Source organism: Dermacentor andersoni, chromosome 1 (assembly GCF_023375885.2).
Source record: "Dermacentor andersoni chromosome 1, qqDerAnde1_hic_scaffold, whole genome shotgun sequence".
Taxonomy (NCBI): domain Eukaryota; kingdom Metazoa; phylum Arthropoda; class Arachnida; order Ixodida; family Ixodidae; genus Dermacentor; species Dermacentor andersoni.
In genome coordinates this window covers 370678824-370686141 of record NC_092814.1, presented here as the reverse complement: position 1 = coordinate 370686141, position 7318 = coordinate 370678824, and the positions used below count along the sequence as shown (strand labels likewise).

General features: G+C 43.8%; 1 protein-coding gene across 1 annotated transcript in view; it reads left to right on the top strand.

Moving 5' to 3' along the window:
- Positions 1–1900: 1900 nt before the first annotated feature.
- The window catches only part of LOC126516669 (sulfotransferase 1B1-like), a 76722-nt gene continuing 71304 nt past the window's right edge, over positions 1901–7318 (top strand). The window contains exon 1 of the mRNA XM_050166769.3: positions 1901–2058. The gene's annotated coding sequence lies outside the window, so the exon portion shown is untranslated. The remainder of the gene's footprint in view (positions 2059–7318) is intronic.

The following is a 7318-nucleotide window of genomic DNA, read 5'->3' as shown; positions in this document are numbered from 1 at the left end:
AAGCGTACGGATTCGAGCTCGTCGAGGCGCTGGCAAGTAAAGACAATGTCAGCGACGGTTGCCTGGTTCTTCACGGCGAGCGCGTTGAAGGCCACAGTCCCAACACCTTTAAGAATATGACGCACCCTGTCCGACTCAGCCATAGCATCATTGACACGACGACAGAGTGCAAGCACATCCTCGATCTACGATGTGTAGGACTCACCGGAGTGTTGTTTGCGAGCATCAAGAGTTTTCTTCGCAGGGGCGGGGCGAACAGCCGACGTTCCAAATATTTGTCGAAGCTGCTCCTTGAAGGTGGTCTAATCGGAGAAATGAATCTCATGGTTAAAAGACCAGGTATTTTCCACACCCGTCAGATAGAGCGAGAGATGGCGGAGCTTGAGGAGTTCCTCCCACCGATTAGCAGAGCTTACGCGCTCGTAATCATCCAACCAGTCCTCAACATCTTCACCGAGAAGGCCAGCGAACAGACGGTGATCACGCTGGTGGCCACTGATGATCAGAGAAGGTGCGGCTTGCGGTGTCGAGATGGTTACGGTAGAAGCGCCAGGCTGCTCATCGTGCCCCATGCTGGCGGACAGTGGGCACAAGGCGCGACCTGAACGAAGCTCTAAGGAGTATAGGCCAGGTGGGCAGAGGACGGGGGACTAAGAAGCACCTCCACCACTTGGTACGTCACAGTAATGGTCGATTTTTATTAAGCCCGAGAGACTCGGCGAAGGACCCTCGGCACAGTCCACTATGATGACGCGCCGGTCGTGAAGACTGCTTTTGTTCTCCTCAACCCCAGTTGTTGTACATGTCCTCTACAAGAAGCTGAAGTAAAGCATTCATTCATTCATTCATTTATTCATTCATTCATTCATTCAAATTTCAAGGAATAACTTTGTAAAGAATGTAAGACCAGGTTTGAACAACGTCAGTGACAGAATGGTGTGCCAATACAACCCGAAAATACTGCATGTCATGTAGCAAGGTGTGGCGTATGCATATACCTAAATGTATACAGAAATTTTCGCTCACGGGCAACTCTGCCGACGTCGACATCGGTGCCGACACCGGACTTTCTGCACCACGGGGCGCTTAACGCTGTCGCGTTAAAATTAACCTGTAAAAGAAGGACTCCAAAATTGTCGGGCGCCCCGCCTTATCGTCAACGGAATGCGACAGCTTTGCACCCAGAGCAGCAATCTTACACTTGCCGAGCTTCGTATCTGTGTTGTGTTGCTGGAACGAGGACAAAAAAAAAAGAGTAGTGTCGCTAGTTGCAGGGTGACCTAGCGATGCAAAACCTGCCGTGTCAGCGGCTTTCTGCGCATCAAAAACGATGTTTAGAAATTCCGCTTCGAAATCTAGGACTGAATTTATGCAGTGCTGTTATACTCTCACTTGAAGAAACGGTATCAGGATGCAGTCACAGGAACGTCTGTCGAGTCATTTATAATTTCCTCTGTGACTAAAAAAAACTGTCTTATTAACATTTGACATTTCCCACGCTAGATTTATTTCTCCTTCAATGAATTATGAATTTGAAGAACTCACAAAGTAAAAACACAAATTCACAGTAACGATATTATTCTTATTCAAGATTTAACTGCCTCATTTTTACGTCTATCCTTTACTTTATGTATAAGTTCGTGTCACTATTCCTATCTAGGCAATGCTGACTACCTTGTGATACACTACGTAATTTCATTGATTATCGGTTTATTTCTCATCTTCGATTATTAGTTCAATTTCCTTTTATATTACTCATTTAATTGTTAACTAATTTATTTCATTTTTCAATCATACTACCACCCGATTCGTGGTCTATCCACCACAGTGGGTTTGTGCCATTAACTGAGTCTTCTTCTTCATCATCATCATCACCTGCCGGCAAATAACCGGCCCGAGCACCAGTTCCAAGTATGGTAGGGTCTGGCACCTATCCTAATACATGCAGGGACCACTAACGTTGCGGAAGACGGCTGAACCGGGCCGCTAGAGGCTTCGCACCATCCATCCCGCCTCACTCTGCTAGGCCGCTAACGTGACTCATCATTCACTTTCCAGGTAAGCGTCCCAGAGGAGTCCAAATGCTTCCCTCCTGAATACCAAAATTCGTTGAGAGTACAGGACGTCCCTTTCTCCTATGTGCGGAGCCATTATACGCTTCAGTCCATTTAGTGTGCTTTGCGCTATGTGTCAAATGTAGGGCACCCTTTTAAATAATAATCCGTGTCGCCGAGGTGTTGTGCATACGACGATGACCTGTTACTTCCTATCGCTGACCCTGTCTCGATGCGAGAACGGCTGGCGGCACCAGCAGAGCCTTTGCATATCGCTGTCTGACCCGCGGTAGAAACATTACCAGGCCACGCGGAAACGCTGAGAAAGACATACGTTTGTTTGCTCTTTCTTTCGCCATTAATTATCGCAAGGCTTTCCTTACGCGGAAGGCGCCGGGCACCGGTCGGTGCAGCTGTGCCACAACCTATAGAAATTTATAGAGGAGCTCACAGCGCTGTATTTTCAGGGTGGTGGCGTCACTGCTCTCGTAAGGTTACGTTTATTTTCTCGCGTGTGAAAACTTTACTTTCTGTAAACATTGTGGCTGAGAAAGACAGAAATTGAAAAGCGTTTTACCCGAGGAAAGACAGCTCGGTCCGTGGTAACGGTCCTTTAGGCTCCTATTCTCGAAGGGGCACTCTAGACTTAGAAGAAAAAAAGACGAATAGAAGTGGTTGGCATACGCGCAAATTCATGCCCGGAGGACTCGTTCGTAGCCGCAAATCTAAGGCGATTTTGGCGCACTAATGTATTTCACCAGCTTGACAATACCTACTTTTAGTGTAACTTAAAAAAGAAACGTCCAGTTCGCCAAAAGTATTCGAGATTCATCCACTGCGGCTTCCTAAATGGCAAGGATGTAGCCTTGGTATGTTGAATCATATACACATTAAAAAAACAAAGTGTTTCGGGAACTCTCTTTGAGGGAGTATCTGCTTGTCCCACATTTAACTCCCTTTCCCAGAGTAGATCGAACCCTTATGTGAGAGAGCAGAGTAACTCCCCCCGACAGAAGTTTAGTACTGCAGCGCTAGTGAGTGCAAGTACTCTTCCGCAGAGTGCTAATACTCTCTCCCCACAAGAGCAGTAGCACTCCTCTCGAACAGTGTTGTACTCCCCCAGACCGAGCGCTTCTACTCCTCCAAACCGAGTGTTTCTGCTCTCGCATACAGAACGCTTGTACGCCGCCTAACAGATAGATTGTACTCCTTGATAACAGAGTGCTAGTAGTCTCCCCAATAGTGTGAAAGCACACGAAATGTAGAGCCATGGCTATGTTAGAAGGTATTCGCAATACTTACATGTCGGGAATACAGTTCAAACTCAATTTAGCGAAGTAATGACCCCACTTGAATTATTTCGTTAAATCGAGACACAAGTAACATCGAGAAAATTTTTCGGGCCTTTGAAATCTAAGATTGTAACGTAGCGACACGCAAAGGTTATCGCTGCATTCAATTTGCCGCTAGTCCAGCCATCTGTCGCATAAAGCATGAAATAACGAAAGCAACCACCACCACCGCCCTGCCCTTACCGAAGTAGTGTTGAGTCAGTTGTTCCGTGCATGGGCGTGGTGTGCAACCTCGCTAAAATAAAGCGAGGGATAAGACCATGGCGCCTAGATGGTATAACACAGTAGCTTTAGAGCGCACGCTCGAATAACAACCCGTCTGTGTCAAAATTAAAAATAAATTACCGCTCTTTTTACTGATTTACTTCAGGAAATACTTTGTTAAATCGAGTTCCGCCAGGTTTTTTTTGTTCATTCCGGTTGATGATAACATTGAACCCTATGGATGCCTGCCGGGGGATGTAAATTTATTCGTTAGATCAGGAACTTCGTAAAATCGGGTTTCGTTGGACCGAGTTTTAACTGTATTTGATTCCTTCATAAGCAGCTCCTGCACTAATGCTTGGTGACTTAGATATTATCTGCAGTCGCCTAGTCACTCAAATGAACAACTTTTTCTCTTAAGAGGCCAAAATCTTTATTGACCAGTCACAAGACAAACTGAACAACATTTCAAGAAACATAGCGATACACACATAAAATCATATTGCAATTATGCCCATGAACTTTACTGCACATCTTACAATAAAACATACATTTTCTCTGAAGTTTCATCTCTAATGCGGTGTAGCAATACCTTGTATCTTCAATAGGCTCCATTTTTTTTTTAAAAATGATGGATACATTGGAAACTTGGAATAAACGGGCGCAAACTCACAAAGTATTGGTACTACGATTGAAGAGAACCTTGTGCCACATTACTGGCCAGCAAACTCATTTATCGCCCGAAACGCATACACTTATGTGGCAGAGGTTACCAGTTGAGCTGCTAAGCATGAGGCTGGTAACGTAGATAAATTAACTTATTTTCGTGCCATATTGTAAGACAGCACATCATTTGATAACGCCCTGTACAACGTATGGAGGTTCCTGACTGAGATTATCGTGCATTTAGAAATTTGTCGATTCTCATGTGAGGCCGCAGGTCTAGTTTCACATAAATATCTCACATAAAGTTATTCATGTGTGGGCTGGACTCGCTTGTTTCTAAGTGTATGTCTAGTCATGGTTGTGCAGCAATATCCCGCCCAGTTTTAAAAGCGATGCAGAGGCGTATCATGTCTTCTATTTTTCGCGTCCTCACAAAAGTAGTTTCCTGCTGCTGTCAGGATTTCGCCATTGCGCTTTCAGCCAAATAACTAACATTAAATTTACAATGTTATCTTGTATGTAGCAAAATGATTATAAAACTGCAAGGAGCATTGGCAATAAAATCTTGTGCATCAAAATTCATATCAGATTTTTGATAGCATTTCAGTCCATATAACGGGATGAACGCTATACTTATCAGGAGCAGCTTGCATAATTACATGATAATTTAGTGCTACTAGTAGAAAATACAATCTATCTGAAGTGCAGCATGCCTTCAGACGTTAAACAAAAACCAGATGTATGAATGTGATGTGTCAATGACGACATAAGCATAAGCACAGGCAGAGCGATGCACGAAAAAGACTAACCAAGAAGCAAATCATAACTCGGGATAGGTACCATCCTGTTTTACATATCATTTCCATGCCCGTGGATTTCTCATGCGGCTATGCATATACTTGCGCAATGAGCCAACTGCCTGAAACCAAAGCTTCTTTCTTACCGAAGTGGTTAACGGTACACTAAAGGCAAATACTAAGTCAACGTGGACTGTTTAAATACCATTCCAGAAACATCGCAACGCTTGTTTAGTGCCAAGAAAAGACAAAGCTTACGAGAAAATTGTATCTGAAGGGCCCGAATACCTTTTTCGAAATTCAAATCTCCCGCCATCCAACCGGGGGAGTGGTGACGTTGCATACGCCATCACCGCCTTTTGCTGCCGTCGGTTAGTAAAACGGCGCCCGACAGACGGCGGCACCGAGCCAAGACAGAGCGGCGGATTCGCCGCTGCAGCTTCTTTTTCAAGTGCCGTAGACCGTTAAGGCATCCGGCGACATCACATGGAAGTTTAATTCTCTGCTACTTGCAGTTTGTGCGAGTTTCGCGAGCCAGAAAAACCAGCGCTACAATACGCGGTCAGGAAAGTACTGAAACGCGAAAGCGTTGGCGGCGCAGAGTCGAGCGAAAACGAAAGCTTTCAACCGCCCGCGTCGTTGTCAACGGTAATTTCAATGAGTTATTTTTTCTAAACATGAAATGGAACTAGACAAGTAGCATTTTATTTCATCTCATAATACAATACGAGGATGCTATTTGCAACGAGTAGTTGAGTACTAGTGACAGAAGTTAACTGAGAAGTGCTTTCGCCATCGGGCACGTGCTTGAATGTCGCCGTGGGGTCTCTAATCACGTCCTGCATTTACCTCGATTTCTCGATTATTAAGGCCCTATTCGCGATAATATTGATGCCTTAGAGATTCTCGAGCACTAATCTATCACTTAGTGATAGATTTGACTTAGTATTTCCTTTTAGGGTCCCTTTAAGGCACCCTAAAACAATAAATATTATCGCACTTCACATAATCTTGTCTTCGCCTTAAAACAAGTACATTTATAACTGGGAAGACTTATACAGTGCCCAAAGCTACAACGGTAGTCAAAACGTGGCTGTGCACTGGAAAAATCAGTTCTTAAGTCGTATTTTGTGCAATTTATCTTCTTTGACAAGTGAAAAATCTGATTCTCATCTGACATTTATTATAAAACACAGAATGGCCTTCTCACATTTTCCGTGCATTGTCTTGAATGCTCACTGCAGTTTGTTTTGACAGCATGGTCACATCGTCGTTTAAATGTCCACAGCACTGTGACATCACTGCTGTATGACAATCACAGTGAATTTTGCAGAAGAAACTGGCATCATTCACCCCATTGAAACCACGCTGCCTTTTGTGCGCAATTTAACTAATTTTACTTTGTAACACCAGGAAATGTAGATATTTAGGTACAGATAAAGTTGACCTCCATGCCATGGTTACTGGGATTTTGCATCTGTCAACGTCAATCTCTCGGCTATCTTGAATATGACCGAGATCACAATAGGGAAGATGTCACACACAGCGCAGACTTTACAATTCTGTATTAGACACCTTTTTTCACAATACAAGAAAGTAGACATTCCAGTTTATTCCTTCAGCTCACTTACCCTTCTTTCTGCGATACTAAGAACATAAGTTGTAAGTTATGCGCAGCTTCTTGGGAGCACAGGAACTGTACAGTGAGCGTAGAGTTATACTCTGCGATGTCAGAATTAGTTCTTCCAGTGGTCGTTTAAGACTTCTAAAATGCACAACAAGTGTTCCGTTCGATCATGAAAATGTAGCTGAAGTGGTCACGAGTCTGTATGTATATATATATCATTTAATGTGAAACCAACAAACAAGGACGCCAAGGACAGCACAGGGGAAGTTACTTGTACTTACTAATTGAATTAAAGAAATGATTAATTAGTGGCAATGAAGGTGGATGAAAAACCAACTTGCCACAGGTGGGGAACAATCCCACGTGTTCGCATCACGCGTGCGTTGCTGATATATATATATATATATATATATATATATACATATGGTGTCCGTAATGGCATGGTGCACGTTTAGCCGGTCACAGGAAATCAACGAAACAAGATCGAAATGTGAACTCGTCTCGAAAAAAAAAAGAAAAGAAAAACTCTCGAAGTTTATTACCTGTTCGGTGCAGTTCGATGTGGCTTCCATTTGGTGCCCTACACGCATCTAAACCATGTTCAAGTTCTTCCCACAC